This window comes from Jaculus jaculus, chromosome 2 (assembly GCF_020740685.1).
Source record: "Jaculus jaculus isolate mJacJac1 chromosome 2, mJacJac1.mat.Y.cur, whole genome shotgun sequence".
Classification (NCBI taxonomy): Eukaryota; Metazoa; Chordata; class Mammalia; order Rodentia; family Dipodidae; genus Jaculus; species Jaculus jaculus.
In genome coordinates, this window is record NC_059103.1 from 192,399,129 (window position 1) to 192,417,085 (window position 17,957).

Sequence of the window (17,957 nt, forward strand, 5' to 3'; positions counted from 1 at the left end):
GTTCAAAAATAAAAATAAAATAAAATAAAGTGAACAGAATATGAGGGAAGTGTGGGACACCTTAAAATGAGCAAACATCCATATCATGGGTATACCAGATGGAGAGGAAATCCAGACCAGAGGCAAGGAGAACACACCAAAATTATTGAAGAAAATTTTCCGAATCTTGCAAAAGAGAAGCCCATCCAGATATAAGAAACCCACAGAACATCAAACAGGCAGGACCAAAGAAGAAACTCTTTAGGATATATCATAATTAAAAACTCACGTTAGCCAGATGCACAAGGGGGCACACGCGTCTGGAGTTCGTTTGCAGTGGCTGGAAGCCCTGGCTCGCCCATTCTCTCTCTCTCACCCTCTATCTGTCTTTCTCTCTGTCTGTCACTCTCAAATAAATAAATAAAAAATGAACAAAAAATATTTAAAAAAAACCTCTTAACAATGAAAACAAAGAGATAATGTTAAATGCAGCAAGAGAGAAGCAATTCACATTGCACAAAAGCAATCTGATCAGAATTACAACAGATTTCTCAATGGAAACCCTGAAAGCCAAAAGGGGTTGGAATATAACACTTCAAAGTCTGAAAAACTATGGCTTCCAACCCAAGCAACCTTACCCAGAAAAGAGCATCCTTCACAATAGATGGTGAAAGAAAAACTTTCTATGAACACAAAGCCAAACCTACAGAGAATACTTGAGGTAATACTTCAAAAAGAACACTCAAACAATAAAGCTCAAGAGCCAACAAGAAGATCACAATAACCAAAATAGACCAGGCTCAAAATAATACATAACACAAGAAAGCACCAAACCCCATACAACACCTCAACATGGCAGGGACTCATTCAAACCTCACAATAATAACCTTAACTATTAATGGTTTTAACTCACCTATCAAAAGACACAGGTTATCAGGATGGATAAAAAACTGGACCCTCTTATCTGCTGTCTTCAAGAAACCCACCTCACCACTAAAGATAGACACCTCCTCAGGCTAAAGGTTGGGAAATGATGTTCCAAGAAAATAGAAATAAAAAACAAGCAGGTGTTGCTATATTGACATCTGATACAATAGACTTAAAACCAAAAATAATCCAAAAGGACAAAGAAGGCCACTTCTTACTCATCAAGGGTATGATCCAACATGAGCACATCACATTCACAAATATATATATGAGCCAAACACAGGGGCACCACAGTTTATAAAACAACATCTGCTCAACACTAAAACTGAAATAAACACCAGCACCATCATAGTTGGAGACTTCAATCCTCCTCTACCATCTACAGACAGATCAACCAAGCAGAAAATCAACAGGGAAATAATAGAGCTCAACAACATCATAGATCAACTAGATCTAGTGGATCAGAACTTTTCACCCCAGCTCTACAGAATACATATTCTCAGCAGCCCACGGATCGTTCTTCAAAATTGACCAGATATTAGGCCATAAATCTTGCCTTCATAAAGTCAGGAAAACTGAAGTACCTTCCTGCATCATGTCAGATCACAATGTTTTAAAGATAGAAATTAACAAGAGACACATCAAGAACTCCAAATGCTGCAGAAGACTAAACAATACACATTTTTTTAAATTTTCGTTATGTACACAATGTGTATACAGCCATGTTAGTACCATCATTAGCCTCCTTCCTGTCCTCCCCCCTCCACAAGGTCCCTCTTTGTTGGGGAATATGGGTCATGCAATGTGGAGTTAGCCATCAGTAATGGGTAAGAGGCAGTGTCTCTGTGCATAATTAACTAACATGTGGCTCTAACAATCTTTCTGCCTCCTCTTCCAAAAATTTCCCTGAACCATGTTGGGTTCATTTTAGGTCTAGTTCAGTGATGAGGTCTTGGGAGCCTCTGTGTCTCTGGATATCTGGTTTGGTAGAAGTTGAATGTTCTCTGTGTCTACCTCCCTTGCCCGTGTGCTGGTATCAAGTTAATCAAGGAAGCACTTTTGCTTATTTCCCCAATTACTCTTGGTTTTAGCTGGGGCTCTGCTGAGGTGTGATAGGCTGATTCTCTCCTCAGGATCTGCATCCAACCAAAAAAGAGAGGCAAATTCTCCAGTGAAGAGTGAAGTCCACACGAGATAGATGGAATAATCATTATTATTTCAGAAAGAATTTAACAGGTGTAGACCCTCTTGTAGCCCATGATTGGTGGGATCTTGATGATGGAAACTGGGTTCATTTTCTGGATGTGGTTGTGACTTGTTTCCCAGATCCAGCTATTCCCCCCACCACCACTGGAAAAATCAGTTAGCCAAATCAAGAGCAGTTGGTTACCCACCATGGCTGTGTGCCACTATTGCACTTGTGTGAGCATAATTACAGGTTGTTTGCTGCTGAATAGCTTAGACCACTAGTTGCTTGGACAGATGTTGGTTATTTTCCCCCAGTCACTCATGTACCACCTTCTGTGGCACTAGACAAGCTAACTGTCTGGGGACTACCCTCCAGATTCCAGCCAGGTCACTTCTTGTTCTGTATTGACAGCATATGGTGTCTTTGGCAGTAAGGTCTTAGCAGTAACCTTTGGTGGGTCATCAAGTACTCTGAGAGAAGTCTGTCTTCTTTTGGGAAACCTTGTATGTCTCTCTGATCAACAGCTCATTGTAGATGTTAACCACATGCTGGTACTGGGAGTTATAAGCCAGCACTAAGGAAAAGAAGGAAGAAAAAGATAGGTAATATAAATAGATAGAGAGAAGAGAGAACAGAGGGAGAGAGAGAAATAAAAAAAAAACAGGAGAAGATTAAGGTTAGTCTTCATCATACCCTCTCCAGGGCCCTGTCACTCAGGTGTTCCATCTAAGGACTTGATGAAGATTCCACCATTTAGTCTGTCTTTTAAGATGTAGAATTTTATGGTACCATTGCCAGCAGGGTCCATTTTTGTGTCACCCACTACCACCCCTGCCCTCCCCTCCTGCCCCACCCAAACTACTGTCTGGAACTGAATATTCTTATTAGGTATGTCAGCAATTTGTGCTGTGAATGAAGGCTCCCATTTTCCCACATCCTCACCAGCATTTGTTTTCATTTGATTTTTTTAATGTTTGCTATCCTTAATGGGGTAAAGTAGAATATCATAGTCGTATTATTTTGCATTTCCCTGATGATTACAGATGATGAACATCATCTTACATGTGTGTTTGCCATTTGAATTTCTTGCTCTGAGAACTCCCTGTCCAGTTATTTATGCCATGTTGTGAGTGGGTTGTTTGATTTTTATTGTTTAGGTTTTTGAGTCGTTTGTAGAGTCTAGAAATTAGGCCTCTGTCAGTTGTATAGCCAGCAAAAATTTTCTCCCACTCTGTGGGTAATCTATTAGTTCTGTTTAGTGCATGTTTGTCTGTGAAGAAACTTTTAAGCTTCATGCTATCCCTATGTTTGAGTGATTATTTAAGTTCCTGAGATACTGGGAGAAAATCTTTGCCAGTTATCCTACTGACCAAAACCTAATATCTAGAAACTTCAAAGAACTAAAAATAAAACTTTTTTTTAAAAAAACTAAGCATTAAAAAAAATTCAAACAACCCAGTCCAAAGTTGGGCAAAGAATCAAACAGGGAGTTCTCAGAGGAAGAATTACATATGACTAACACACACTTAAGAAAATGTTCAGCATCCCTAATCATTAGAGAAATGCAAATTAAAACAACTTTGAGATTTCACCTTACCCCTGTAAGGATAGAAAAAAATTAAAAAATCATATGTAAACAAATGTTGACTAGGCTGTGGAGAAATAGGAAGACTCATTCACTATTGGTGGGAATGTTAGCTGGTACAACCACTGTGGAAATCAATCTGGAGACCCCTGAATAATATGAATAGAGAGTTACCAACAGACCCTGTTATTCCCTTACTGGGTATTTATCCTAAAAGCTGCACATCTCAGTTGAGAAATAGTTGCTAAACCATGGTTATAGCTGTTCAATTCATAATAGCTAAAAACTGGAATCAACCCAGGTGCCCAACATTGGATGAATGGATAACTGAGGTGTAGTATATCTACACAATGGAATTCTTCTCAGCAGTAAGAAAAAAAAATGACATGTTGATATTTGTAGAAAAATGGTTGAGGGCTGGAGAGATGGCTTAGTAGTTAAGGCATTTGCATACAAAGCCAAAGGATCCAGTTTCAACTCTCTAGGACCCACGTAAGCCATATGTACAAGGGGGCACATGCATTTGGAGTTCATTTGCAGTGGCTGGAGGTGCTGACATGCCCATTCTCTCTCTCTCTCTCTCTCTCTCTTTCTCTCTCTCTCTCTCTCTCCCAAATAAATAAATAAATAAATATATAAATATGTAAAAAGAAAAATGGTTGAAATTGAAACAGATCATTCTAAGTGAACTCAACAATCAGAGAAAGTCAACAATCACATGATCTCACTGATTTGCAGTTCCTAACCTGGATCAGCCCAAGTTGCTGACATAACTGAATAGTATCTTGAGGCTTGGACAATAGGGAGTGCAGGGCTTGGGGGAAGGGAAAGGGAAAGGGTGGGGAGGACACAAAACTGAACCCAAATTGAACTGGCACCATAGAATCCTATATTCTGGAAGTCAGACTAAAAAGAGGAATTCTCAAGAGGACCTCAGAGGGAGCACCTGAATCAAAGGGCCCTGGAGAGAGAGACAAAACCTAACCTCATATTTATCCTATTTCTCTTTCTTCTCTGGCTTTTTCTTTTCCCTTGGATCTGTCCTGTAATTCCTTGTACCAGGATTTAGTCTACATCAACAATGAGCTTTTGATCAGAGAGACCTACTAATCTCTCAAAATAAATAAGACAGACTTCTGTCAGAGCACTTGATTACTCACCAGAAGTTAATGGTAAGACCCTACTGCTGAAGACACCAAATGCTGTTGGCATGGACCATGGAGAGACCTGGTTGGAATCTGGAGGCAAGCAAGTTCCCAAACAATTATCCCTTCTAGTGCTGGAAGGTACTACATGAGCTACCAGGGGAAAGTGGCCAACATCTGTCCAAGGAACTCAAGTTATAAGTGTCTCAGAAGCAGACAACCTGGTATGATGCTCACACAAGTGCAATAGTGGCACACAGCCATGGAGGTCAACCAACTGCTTTTGGGTTGGCTAACAGATCCACTCAGTGGAAAGAAAACTATATCTGGAACTGGAAAACAAGTCAGAATCATATCCAGATAATGATTCTGCTTTCCATTGTCAAGTTCCTACTAACCTTAGACTATAAGAGGGTCTAAACAGTTTTAATTCTCTCTAGATTAATGATGGTTATTCCATTTAACTAGTACTGACTTCATTCTTCAGTGGAGAATCTGCTTCTCTTTTTATGATGGGAACTGGATCTGAGGTGATAAATGACCCAACACACTCCACACCAGGCCCAGATGAAACCACAGAGGAATTGATGAAATGAGCAAAAGTGCTGCTTTCTTTGTGAATCAGCACAAGGGTGATGGAGAAAGATACTGAGGATACTAAACACCTACAAAACCAGAGATACTGATGCTCCTACATGCCCACCACTGAAGTAGACTTAAAATGTTTTCAGCATGGCTCAGAGAATTTTGCAGAAGAGGGGCCAGAAAGATTGTTAGATCCACAAGTTGGGACATTTTACACAGAGACACTGCCTCTCCCACTGCATAATGCATGACTCACCATCCCTATTGGGTTGACCTGCATCCCCAATGAGGAAAGCCTCTTCAGAAAAGGCACAGGGAGGAGAGAAAGAATGGCACTAACATGTGATGTTTACATAAAAATTATGTCCATATCTAATAATAAAAATAATAAAATAATTAATTAAAATTTTTAAAATGATAGATAAAGAGCTGGTTCTTTTAAAAAATAAACAAGATCGAGCCAGGCATGGTGGTGCATGCCTTAAATCCCAGCACTCAGGAGGCAGAGGTAGGAGGATTGTCATGAGTTCAAGGCCACCCTGAAACTCCATATTGTATTCCAGGTCAGCCTGGGCTAGAGTGATACCCTACCCTGAAAAACCAATAAATAAATAAATAAATAAAAATAAAAAATAAACAAGATTAACAAACCCTTGGTCAATTTGATCAAATAAAAAAAAAAAAGAGGAGTCTCAAATTAACAAAATCAGAAAAGAAAAAGCAGAGGTCACAACAGACATCAATGAAATTGGAAAACTCATCTGTCCATTCTTCCAAAACCTCTACTCCACAAAATTGGATAACCTGGAAGAAATATATGAACTCCCAGACATATACCACCTACCAAAACTAAAGTCAGGGCAAATTAATCTCCTAAACAAACCTACCAATTTACCAAGATTGAAAAGGTAATCAAAAACCTTCTCCAAAATAAAAGTCCAGGAATGGATGGCTTCTTGGCCAGATTCTATCAAACCTTCATTGAAGAGCTGAAACCAATATTTTTCAAACTGTTTCACATAATCAGAAAACAAGAATCCCCAATCCTTTTATGAAGCTAGCAGCACCCTAATTTCAAAACCAGACAGAGAATCAGCAAGAAAAGAAAACTATAGGCCTATATCACTCACGAACTTCAACGTAAAAGTTCTGAACAAAATCCTCAAAAACTTAAGTTAACAACACTTCAAAAGCATTATCCATCTTGGTCAAGCAAGATTCATCCCAGGGATGTCTCAACACATGGAAATCAATCAGCATAATCACTACATAAATAAACTTAATCACAAGAACCACATGGTCACTTCAGTAAATGTAGAAAAGGCTTTTGATACAAAAAAATATAATATCACTTCATGATCAAAAGTCTGGAGAGAATAGGCATGGATGGTTCATAACTCAACATAAGAAAAGCCATATATAAAGCACCTAAAACCCCATTAATACTTAATATGGAAAGACTCAAAGAGTTCCCATTGAGATTGGGAAAAAACAGGGGTGTCCACTCTCACCACCACTCTTCAGCATAGTACTAGAAGTCCTACCACAAGCAGTAAGACAGGAGAAAGAGATAAAAGGGATTCAAATTGGAAAGGAAGAAGTCAAGTTAGCCCTATTTGCAGATGACATATCCTATACATAAGTGACTTGAAAGTCTCCACTTCAAAACTTCTAAAGGTGATTAATTCCTTCAGCAATGTGGTATGATACAAAATCAAAACAAAACAAATTAGTAGCCTTTATATATGCAAAGGACACATATACAGAGAAAGAAAACAATGAGTCTCAACCATTTTCAATAGCACAAAAATAATTGAAATACCTTGGAATAACACGAACCAAATATGTGAAAGACCTATATGATGAAAGCATAAAAACACTTAAGACAGGTATTGATGAGGACTTGAACAGATAGAAAAAAAAAAAAAAAAAAACTCCCATGCTCCTAAATAATTTAGTGAACATGGCATTTCTATCAAAAGCAATGTACAGATTTAGTGCAATACCAATAAAATTCCAGCATCATTCTTCACAGACATAGAAAAATGATCTCATAATTCATATAAAATGGTATCAAGTTGTGGATATCCAAATATATTTTCAGCCAAACAAATGCCTAATCTAAAGCTATAGTATAAAGCCATAGTAACAAAAACACCATGGTGCTGGCATAAAATCAGAAATATAGATCAATGGAACAGAATTGAAGGCCAGGACCTTAAGTCAAATAGCTATACAACTTGATCTTTGACAAAGGTACCAATAATGTAGACTGGAGAAAAGATAGCATATTCAAAACTAGGTGCCAGACAAATTGAATAACCACATGAACAAAAATGAAAACAGAACCAATCACTATACACAAAAAGCAACTCTAAATGGGTTAAAGACTTCAATATAAGACCTGAACTCTTGAACTATTTGAAAAAATAATATGAGGAGCTCTCCATGATATCAGAATGGGAAGGACCTTCTGAACAATACTCCAGTAGCCCAGGTAATTAAACAATCATTCAACCAATGGGATCTCATGAAGCTAAAAAGCTTTTGCAGAGACAAACGTACCATAAACAGAGCCAATAGATTGCCCACTGAATGGGAGAAAATCTTTGCCAGCTGTAAGACTGACAGGAGCCTAATATCCAGAATCTTAAAAAAAAAAAAAATTAAAAAAGCTAAACAAAAAAGTCAATCCACTTCAAAAAGGGGATAGAGAACTAAATAGAGAGTTCTCAGAGGAAGAAATACAAATGGCTAACACACTTAAGAAAATGGTCAACAGTCTTAACCATTAAGGAAATACAAGTTAAAACAAACATGAAATTCTACTTACTCCAGTAAGGATGGTGATCATTAACAAATCAAACAACAATAAATGTTGGCAAAGTTGTTTCAAAAGAGGAACCCTCTTTCAGTGTTGGTGGAAATGCAAACAACCACTATGGAAGTCAATAAGGAGATTCCTGAAAAAGATGAATCTAGAACTACCAACAGATCCAGTTATTCCCTTACTGGGCACTTGCCATAAATGCTCCACCCTCCACTACAGAGATAGATGCTGAACTATGTTTATAGCTGCTTCAATTCATAATAGCTAAGAGCTGGAATCAACCCAGGTGCCTATCATTGGACAATTGGATAATGAAGTTGTGCTACATATACATAATGAAATTCTTCTCAGAAGTCAGAAAAAAATGATAAAATGAAATTTGTAGGAAAATGGATGGACTTAGAACAAATCATACTCAGGGAACTCATATAATCTCTGAAAGACAAACTGCATGTTCTCACTCATCTGTGGTTCCTAACAAGGATCACCTTGAGTTGCTGTCATACTGGATAGGGAACTTGAGGCCCAGAAAATAGGAATGAAAGGGGTTGAGGGAAGAGGAGGAAAGGAAGAGTGGGGGAAAATAAACACAAATCTAAACCCAAATTGAACTGGTATAGAAACCTTTCTCCTTGAAGGTACACTGAAAGATACAACCCTCAACAGGAGTATAAGGGAAGCACTGAAAAGAAAGCCCAGGAGAGGGTCGAATGAAGCCTAACCTTAAAAAAAGAAAAACTGGCTCTGGCTCTGACCTGTAACTTGCAGTACCAGGAAAAGGTGCTACCCATGTTGAGCTATTGATTGGAGATATCTACAAAGTCCCAAAACCAAGACAGACTTCTGTCAAAGCACTTGACTACCTGCCTGGGGTAAAAGGTAAGACCCTATTCCTGAAGATACCATATGCTTCCAGCACAGAATACAGAGAGACCTCACTGGAATCTTGAAGACAGACAGTCCCCAGACAGTTAGCCCATCTTGTGCTACAAGAAGAAAGTGCTACAAGAGATACTGGGGGAAACTGGCCAACAGTGGTATAAGCAAGAAGGGGTCTGAGCTAGTCAGAAACAACTAGCCTAACAAGAAGTACACACCAGTGCAATGGTGCACACAGCCTCGTTGGGTAACCAATGACTTTCTGATTGTCTAAGAGATCTGCCCAGTAGAAATGGACCCGTATCTGAAAGTGGGAACTAACTAGGTCTGAATCCTATGGAGACAACAATTATGCTCTCCAATGTCAAGCTCACACTAATCTTTGCCTAGTGTGAGGGCTTATATCCAATAAACTTTCTATGAATTAAAAATGCTTATACAATTTAACCTATGCTCACTTCACGGAGAATCTGTTTCTTTTTCAGAAAGTGGCAAGACCCAAGGAAATAAACCACCTCTTGCATGCCAGTCTAGGCTCAGGCAAAACCACAAAGGTAGTGGGGAGATGAGCAAGAGTGCTGCTTCTATGGTGAGCCTGACAAGCAGCACCAGGGTGAAGGAGACAGATGCTGAGGACACTCAACACTTATTTACCAAAGCAGACATCCAGAGGCTGCTAAGAGCACATCACTGAAGTAAACTTAAAACACACCCACCAAATCTCAGGAAATTTTGTGGAAGAGGGGCCAGAAAGGTTATAAGAACCACAGGTTGGGATATCATGCCCAGTGGCTTTGTCTCCCCAGAAATAACTGGCTTCTGCTCCCACAACACATGGCCCACAACCCCATTGGGAATACCAGCAACCCCACTGAGGTAGGCCCCCCTTGTAATGGGGGCAGGGAGGGGGGAAATATTCTACCAACACATGATGTGCCCCTACAGAGTATGCTCTTAATTACAAAAAGAAAAAAGGACCCAAAATGTAAAATGAGTCTAGAGCAAAGAAATCAAATCACCAACTCTTGGTTATTGAAGGTGTTGGTAAAAGGAAGATAGAATGCTAACCATGGATCAGACAATAATGGTTTTCATGGATACCCAGGTGAGAGATATTTCAGAGAGATGTTGAGAGTAATTGTGCAAATTCACTTGTCTGTAAAGGGCCTGCATGGCTAATGACTAGAATAAGATGACAGGGAGCAGAAAATGCATCAAATAATTTATATTGGGAATTTGGCCAACAGATCAGATGGGATCAATATATAGAATACATATTTTAAAAAACTCCAAAAGGTAAACACTGAAAACCAAACAGACAATCATTTCTTAAAAGATGAAATACAAATGAACTGAAAATTTTTAAGTGGAAAAGTAGTGGTTGCCTATCAGGTGCAAAGCCCTGAGTTCAGTCCTCATCACAAACTTTTATATACATACATACACACACACACACACACACACACACACACATATGTATACACACACATTTGTACACACATACACATATCATCCAAGGGAACTAGTGATTCATATACCAATGGAACTTTATTCATACACAAAGTAAAATGAAACCATGCCTTTCACAGTAAGGTGGGTGAAACTGGAGATCCTTATGTTAAGGAAAACAAGCTAGACTCAGAATGACAAATGTTGAATGCTTTCTCTCATAAGCAAAGTCTATATTTAAATGTCTCTGTGTGTTTATGTTGAAAGTAGAAAGGGAGGTATAAGGGGAAGAGAGGATGATGGATTACATATGACATGAAAGGAAGGAGGTGACTGGGGAAGAAGAGGACCAGTAACAGAGGAACAGGAAGGATATGGAGAGATAGTGGGGAAGGGGCATCAGGAGGAAAGCAATGTATAATTCCATATTTGGATAAAAATGCCATAGTAAAACCCATTCTCTGTATGATAAAAATTAAATAAAATGGCAAACTCTTCTTTGCATGGGAGTTCTTGCTGCAGTTGCTCCTTAGCTTTTAACGTCCCTACTCTTGACACATGTTTCATGCCCCTAGGAATGACCACTGGGAAGGGAAATATTGACTGAAAATCGTTGTGTTAGTAAATCTATCATCACAAGATAAAACCAAGATGAACATGCACTTCTCACATGTATGTTACAATCAACCTGTCCAAACCATAAATACTTCACAAAACAAAGGAAACTGGTAACGCAAAAATGACCTTAGGCCAACAGAAAACAGTCTTAACTCTGTGGTATCCAATGACACTTATGCAATTAATGATGTGCAGTTGGTAAAAAGGAATAATTTGTTCTAAGAGAGGTTGAAAACAGTCCAGAAAAAAAAAGTGCTTCTATTATACCATTTGCAGTTAAGAAAAAATTTAAGAGGTGATAAGTGCTCTCCCCTTCTAAAACCACCGTCAGGCACAGGAAAGTGGAAAATAAATCTGCTTTTGAGATGTTTTACTCATTCGTGAGAGATAATGAGCTGGTGATTACACAAGTGTAGATGAACTCTCTTAGTAGTGGGCCAGATTCTCCAAGCCTGTAGTGTGACACAGAAAATGAGAATAAAATTAGGTCAACCACAGTGAGTCACACACATGGAAGATGAAAATTAGGGAAATACAACCTCTGAAAACTCCCCTCACCAAAAACAAAGAACTAAGTTTACAACATTCTTCTTGTCAATATCACAAAACTTAGTGTGAGGTATTTATATGAAAAGCCGATGGCTTTAGAAGGTACATTGTTTCAGAATTGTTCTGAACTTTTTTCTAATTTTGACCAATTAATTAATAGCTGCACTTCCCTGCCCACTGTTATGTTGATTGTGCTCTACCCGTAACATCAATTAACAGACTACAGCTTTTATCCAGCATATCAGTTCTTAGGGATCTTTAACCATTTCTAGTTACAGGCATGCACAAAAGTTGTTTCAGAATGTAAATTGATAGATAAATATTTGGGAAGGATGTGGAAATTAATTTCCCCAAATCTATTCAGACCAAGTTGGATGATAATTTTATATTCCACAGTGCACAAAGATGGTTTCATTGGAAATTTTGTTTAGTTACCTGTATCATGATACTCCTAGTTTAAAGCAATGCTTTTTATTGCCCATGCTCCACAAAAGTATTTTCATGTGTGGACTTATTTTAAATTAAGGACATTGTGGGGAAGTTGGAAGGATGACCATATTCATCTAACTTATACAAGACAAGTTCTTAAACTCCATCAGCCAAAGAAATAGATTAATAGATGAACTCTCTGAATCTGGCCTATAGAAAACTTTTATTCAAGTCAGTGAATTACCTGTACCTAGCCACTGTTTAACCCATTTAAATCCTGTTCTTTAGCAAAATTACTTCAGATATTAAGAGTCAAGAATTTCAGCCAAACTCCTACATCTATAAGGGTGTAGTGCTAGCAGACATATTACTTAGAAGGTAACAAAATACAAACACAAACATCCACATATTTTACACAAACTATACATGCTTCTATAGCAAATAGGTAAATAATGGTTTCCTTAAAATATTCTCAAAGATTATATTTTATGAAAAGCAAAATTAAAATTCAATTGTTCCTCTACTTCAGAACCACTCAAAACTGCTATATATTCTTTAAAAAGTTTAAAAAAATGAAAGAGGAAAGAGGAAAGGAGGGAGAAAGAAGGGAAGGGAAGGGAAGGGAAGGAGAAGGGAGGAGCAGAGGGATATGGACAGGAGACAAAGAACAGGAACTGAAGACATCAAATATGCCATTCACAAACTCTGAATTGAATACACACATACACAATTGCATACATTTGAAATATTTTTAATTATGAACTTTCATGTTGTATTGATCATAAACAAAACAAAATTTTGATTATTTATATGCATAGCTCTGGTTTTTGTCTGTTCAGTTATAATTTTATTTATATTTTGCATTTTTATATGAATAATACAGAAATAACAGGGTCTTAAAATATAATGTCTTCAAAGAAACATCTGTCACATGTCATTTTCTTATATATCAGTGTTGTAATGAATTGATCCACAGACACATAGCTTGAAAAGCCTTTCTTTAAGTTCAGTGCATGTTTCAGACCTTGAGAATAAAACATCAAAAACATACAGTTAAAATCATGCATTTTGAAATTTAAAAATCTCTACCACAGGGGGAAAAAATGAATTCTTTGATTGCTGGCTCTCTTTCACCATAATTTTGGTGTGTGTGCATCTGTGTGTTTAATACAGAGCCCATTGGTGACATAATATTTTCTTTCTTCTGTAGTGTCTCAACTGACTGAAAATTAGCCAGATGAATAATCTGGCATCACTTTTCTGCTGTTTTCCCTGAATCAGGGTATCAGAAGCTCATTGAATTCTCCTTCGTTCTGACTTGAGTCTACTCTACATATAACTCTATGTACTACTGAAAAATCTGACAGAAAAAACTCTTTTGCCCAGAAGATCTCCATGAGTCTGTATAACCGTCATATGGACATCTGTGATAAATGGCGACACTGGAGTGGTTTGTGAGCTGTGCCTATTTTCCCTGGAAGTAACTACCTCTGCTCTGGGCAGAATGAGTTTACTGCTGGTACTGCCTCTGGAATGGATGCCCATGCAAGCGTGAAGGCTGCCAAAACCCTCGCAGGACAACATTGTTTCTTGCCAGTGCATGAACTAAGCCCATTTCAAAATATAGAAAACCTTATTGCCTTCCAATGTACATTGTTTGGTGTAATATTTCCAGTTTGTCAGGATTGGACAAACAGTTTCATTCTCATCTTCAAAGTGGAAAGTCTGTGTGCAGGTCCTCATCCTAATTTCTTTCATTCTCCCAAGGTTATCACTATTTTCTCAAAATCAGATCTTGTGATCTCCTGGAAGTTTGCCTGTTTACTAGCACTCAGTAGAACCCATTGATCTATTTCTAAGAATTCTCTTCATGTTGCACTTCTGATGCTAACATTGAACAACACAAATTCTTCCCACATGCCTAGACCATCTCTTTAGTTTCAGCTGTTCTCCTTTCCTAGCTTCGTTTTCTAGGCTGTGTTTAAAAATTAGGGATTACAGAAGAGGAGTCAAGTAAAATGATACATTTCAGTGAAAAGAAATGCCGGGATGCTAGAGGAGAAAGCTCACCAACCGTCTTACCCAATAGTGGATCCATCCTGCTTGTTATACATCTGACCAGATAGGAAAGAGGTATCTACTGGTATAGCAGTGGTATGACTATTATAACCAACTGTTCTGTGGAGCTGAAGCCCACTCCACAGAAGGGAATCTATGCCTGTGACTGAAAACTAGTCAAAAGCCTATGGCTGAAAAAGTCATAGAACCTTGTATTAGAGTTTACTACTATTGTTTTCTAAAAATTCATATGATATTTTCAGATTAGTGTTACACTCACTATTGGACACTGTGTGGTAGTTTAAATGGATATCCCCTAATAGATTCAGTTTTATTAAAGTTTCTTAGATCTCCAGCCACCTGGCTGGAGGAGGTGTCACTGGGGTCCAGTCCTAAGGTTTGGGGGTGGATCTGGAATTCCAGTCTGAAGATATGCAGAGTGCTTGAACTCTGCCTGGGGTTCCTAGAGTGTGCTCGCCTATGGTGCTGCTGGTGGAGTTTCTCTCTGCAGGGCCCAGCTTCTTCCACCATTATGGAACTTCCCTTGGATCTGCAAGCTTCAATAAATCCCTTCCTACCATAACTTGTGCCTGGTTTGGAGATACATCCCACCAACGTGAAGCTGACTACAACAGCCAGAGAAACTTCTTTCTACAGAAGGCAGTGGATACTGTGGAGATTCAAAACTCATCACAGTGCCGCAAATAAGTTGCTTTTAAGTGTTCACTGTTAAATGAGACATCTCTATCACACTTTCCAAGGTTCAGGGAACATTGCAGAAGAAGTGGCAGGAAGAATGTAAGAGCCAAAGAGTTGGAAGGAATATTTTGGAACACTACTCTCTGGACATGAAATGACCGTTGCATTCATGACCTCATAGGAACTATTGACAGCCTTTACCTCCACAAGATGTGCACAGTGTTAAGACCATTAGCATTTCAATATGTATAATAGAAGATAGCAAAATTAAAGAGGATCTAGTTAGAAAGGAGAAGAGTTTCAGTGGCATGGGGGCATGGAAAATGGGGCAAAAGAATGTAATGGGAAGGGATTATGATCAAATTACAATATGTTCATATCTGAAGATTTTCAATAAGAAAGTTAACAAAGAGCGAAGATATTGAATAGCGCTGGAGGTTGCAGTAGAAGGTACTTTGTTGTGTCAGATGGTGCAAGAGAAGAAAATAGGTAAAAATATTGCCTGACAAGAAGATATAAACCCTAAACAAGGGATTTGCCTGGAAAACAAAGGATTTCTTTCTTTTTCATTAATTCATTATTATTATTTTTTTTTTTGATTGGGTCTCACTCTAGCCCAGGTTGACCTGGATTCACTATGCAGTCTTAGGGTGGCCTCAAACTCACAGTGATCTTCCTATCTCTGCCTCCCCAGTGCTGGGATTAAAGGTGTGCACTGCCAGGCCCTGCTGCAAAGCAAAGGAATTTTGAGGGCATTTGCTTGAACAAGACATAATCAAGTATGAATGTTCAAAAATCACACTCAGATTTTAATGTGTGGAAAACATATCACTGCTAGGAAAAATAATACAATACAAAGAATGGAAAGTAACATAGAAGCCTACCCAACTCCTAAAATTTTTCATTAAAATAAGAACAACTGGGTAAATAAAGATGGATTTCTCTAACAACATATTAATATATGGTGGAAAACATGTTGAAGACCTTGAAAATAATTCATAGACTATGTATGACCTCACTGCTAGTTCACAGAGGCACACTGTCATGTACAGATAACATAGGAGTCAATTTCGAATTCAGACCTGTTGAACTTGAGATTTGTAGGTTCATCCAAATAGAGCTTTCTTGTCTACATGACAGAGGCTCAAGATAGAGATAAGTTTACATGTCATCATGACAAACAGAACCAACTGTTAAATGAATGGGTAAATGCTTGCAATTGTTGGATAGAATGTTAGAATTAATCTTGTTTATCTCATTTGTCCTCTACTTTGGACTCCAATTTGGGATCAAATCGATTAACTAGTTCTTTGTCCAGAGTTTGCACTTTTACTTATATTAATAATAATGATTATGAAGCATAAAAATTTTTACACACATCCTCATGCACTTACCATGAATAAGACACTATTGAAGTTTATTTTTACACCATTTAATCTGTCCTAAAACTCAACAGTAGTCTTTATACAAAGACTAAAGGACTCTCATTTAAAAAAAATTCAAATTATGGATGGATACAAATTACATAGCTCTATAACTAATGATTACTAAAGGTCTAGTGTCACATAAGATATCAGTCACCCAAGTCCATATTTAAATATTCTGCATTTCTACACCACGTACTCAATATAATGAATGGAACTATTAAATGTATGCATAGACATATACATCAACATGTACCCAGACACAGTGTATTTTTAGTCTCTTAGTATGGAAGTCCATGTAGCAAAGAATACCACCTACTTGTTTGCTGGGCCCCTAGACCCTGATCAGGTAAGTGCCTGACCCAGTATTTTAAGAAGAGTTAATTCTTTCATAGTCAACAAGGTTCATAGTCTCTTGCTTTTGTTCCCTATTCCCCTTTGCCTAATCTCCATGCAATGTTTCTTACTTTCTATCTATGCTCCACTTTTTAAAGATTTATCTTTATTTATTTCTTAGATACAGAGATAGCAAGAGAGAAAAAAAGAGAGAATGGGCACACCAGGGCTTCTAGCCACTGCAAATGAACTTCAGATGTATGTGTCACCATATGCATCTGGATTAACCATGGCCCTGGAGAATCAAGCCTGGTTCTTTAGGCTTTGCAGGCATGTGCCATAACAGCGAAGCCATCTCTCAAAGCCCTCTATGTTCCCTTTATAAGGTGCAGATAAATGAAAGGCTTTAAGTTCTGTACTCCCATAAAAATTCCACATTTTGTTGGGCCCTTTGATTTTCTTTCTGGTTCTCTTTGTCCACTCCCACTTGAGATATCATCTTATTTGCATTTCAGCTGAGCCTGGTGCCCCTCATGTTGTGTGCTTATTGGGGCCCATCTTGGTTTGGCACCTTCACTCCTCGCTTTGATCGTAGGAACTTCATCTCTATACTTTTCCCCTCCTGGTTGTCTCCCTCACAGAGGCTGAAGACTTGTGACCTTTCTGCATCTTCAATGTTTGACTCACTTCTGGGGGGCTCCTTGGACTATCTGCTCTGAGACTAATTTTCCTTTCTTGCGCTCCTCTGTTCCATGCCATGGAAGACTATCTCTGCAAGCCACACTCCTTAGATAGAATGCAAATAGGTAGTCTACCAATAGATTGAAACTGAAAGGAGGGGACAGGTATTTCTGCTTTGGGGCAGAGTCAAGCAAGAGGTTGTGTCTGTATGACGGGCCTCCTTTTCCCAGTTTACAGGCCGCCCTGGCTCTTGATCACTCTTATGGCCACTTCCTTGAGTTCTCCAGCCTTAGTCAGGATGCATCCCTGTCTGCTTTAGGGAACCTCTGTGCTGTCTCACTGTCCCCTGGCTTTTCAGCTTTTTTTTTTTTTTTTTTTTTTTTTTTTTTTTTTTTTTTTTTTGGTTTTTCAAGGTAGGGTCTTACTCTGGCCCAGGCTGACCTGGAATTAACTCTGTAGTCTCAGGGTGGCCTTGAACTCATGGCTATCCTCCTACCTCTGCCTCCCAAGTGCTGGGATTAAAGGCGTGCGCCACCACACCCGGTTCCTTTTCAGCATTTTCAATACACCTATAGCATGTTTTACTGTGTGAAAT